Here is a 2,218-nt window from a genome sequence, read left to right as displayed (position 1 = left end):
AGACCGACAGTTCAAGTACGAGACATGCTTGTTTTACTTCCGAGGTGAGTCTTCTCACTATACTAACCGGAGTGGTAATTATTCTGCGACCGAAGGGTCTTATTTTGTGTTACTGACTGGAGGGTCTTATGTGCTTATACTGAGTTATGTGATATTATGCATTCTGTCTTTGTGATTTATGTTGTATATTATTCTGAGCATTTATTGAGATAGGACCGGAGGGTCCAAACCGAGTTGTGAGACCGAAGGGTCCTCACTGAGATACAAGACTGGAGGGTCCAACCTGAGCCGTGAGACCGTAGGGTCTTCACTGAGACACATGACTGGAGAGTCCTTACCAAGATATAGCCATGAGAGACTAATTATTTGTGTTTGGTATTTTGGGGAACTCACTAAGCTTCGTGCTTACCGTGTTGAGTTAAATGTGTTTCACGTACGTCTGTAGATTCCGAGAAGGCGAAGGCATGATTGTACACATCCGTTGGCTTATGGAGATTTGAGGATTTTGGGATACTCTGATATTGTTTTGATAATAACTTACAATTTATGTGTTGACTTGAATTTATGAGTAATGTTTTGAGAATTTAAAATGAAAAATTTGTCTTGAGATTTGAGTTGTTACATTGCAGAAATTGGAACTCCTCAGCAGTAGGGACTCTACCGTAATGGTCCATCGTCGAGGAAAAAATAATTGATCGGAAAGATAAATTCTAAGAATGCCCAGATAGATACAACGAGGGTGAAGAAAGGAGGTATGGATGAAAGGTCTTCGAAAAAGGGGGGCTTTTAAAGAAAAAATTAGTGTCACGAACCATCTCACGGTGAATCTAACACATTAACGGTGCCGCCTAAGGCCCGTCAAACGATATAACTAAACCCAGGCAAACACGTGTCGAGATATAGGCACGAACGGCGATGCTGCCATACCGATGCATACACCTACAAGCCTAAGGAACCTGTTAACGTATCCCTTCAGGGAACGTCAAAAGAGAAGTCAAATTGACACCAGGCTTGTCCTGGTTAGAACCCAGTCTAAAGCCAAGTCACGACCTTCACCAACACGAGGGGCGCTGATAAGGCGGTTAAGGTGCAGAGTCATGTCTTAACCCCTTCTCCGGGAAATCATACCCTGGCAAACGTGGGACCAATCAGAGAGTTCTACTTTCTCATCAGACGATAACCATGATCTTCGTAAACATTTGGAAGATCGCCTTCCAGCCAATAGGAGAAGGAGGCAAAATGCGTGACGGGGGACCTTCCAATATGGGTCCGCCACGTCGCACCTCACGAGAGAATCCTCAATAAAATCAGTTGAGAGACACGCCTCCGATACAGGTATAAAAGGTTCCTTCTTCCTCATGAAGAAGGGGACGAAATTCTCTCTTCTCTGTAAACACTTACCATCTCTCTTAGATTTCATACTAACTAGATCGTCGGAGCTTCGTCCCGGGATCCCCTCCCGACGCCGACTAACGATCTCTATATTGTTTTGTACTGTGATATCAGGAGAAGTCGTTTCTGCAAGAGTCTCAGGCAATCTCGATCCATCTATTCTCCGACATATCACAACACTTAACTTAAAGTTTTCCTTTTATATTTGGTTTTGGTTTTAGGTCTATCTAATTTAACTAAAGAATTAAAAAAGTTGTAGAAAATAAAATGTCATATTTAAGTTAAAAGTTTCGAGCTAACCTGTTTTTATTGTATCAAGTTTGTATCGAATGTAATTTTCGTTTTGGCCACCTTTATATACAATTAAAAAATTCCTTACCAAATATTATAATATTACAAACACATGCTTAAATAAAAACAAATTTACCAAGAGACAATTTCTTGCACACAGGCATGACACGTGGTTATTTAATTATCCTCTGTCACTTTAACCTTTGGCGTTTTCTAATAGAAAATCATAAAAAAATAATAGCTATATAAATAAAAATGTTTTATTAAAATAACCATATATTTAAGAATTTCCACACAATATCACATATTTTGGAATGAAATCCACTTGAAACGGTGGGCCTAAAAAAAAAAAAGTTACCACAATTGTTTTGCCTTGCTGTCGGTAGTTTTCATAATTAGAATATGAAATTAATCTTAAAATAATATTCAAGGCTTCAAATCATTTTTTTAGTAAAACGAGTTCATCAAGTGACATATTAATTATGCTATTAGAAAGGGGTGGGAATTATGTAATTGAAACCATTGGAAATTCTGA

The sequence above is a fragment of the Lactuca virosa genome, chromosome 3 (assembly GCF_052849685.1).
Source record: "Lactuca virosa cultivar CGN04683 chromosome 3, Lactuca_virosa_CGN04683_v6, whole genome shotgun sequence".
Classification (NCBI taxonomy): Eukaryota; Viridiplantae; Streptophyta; class Magnoliopsida; order Asterales; family Asteraceae; genus Lactuca; species Lactuca virosa.
This window is presented reverse-complemented; position numbering follows the sequence as displayed.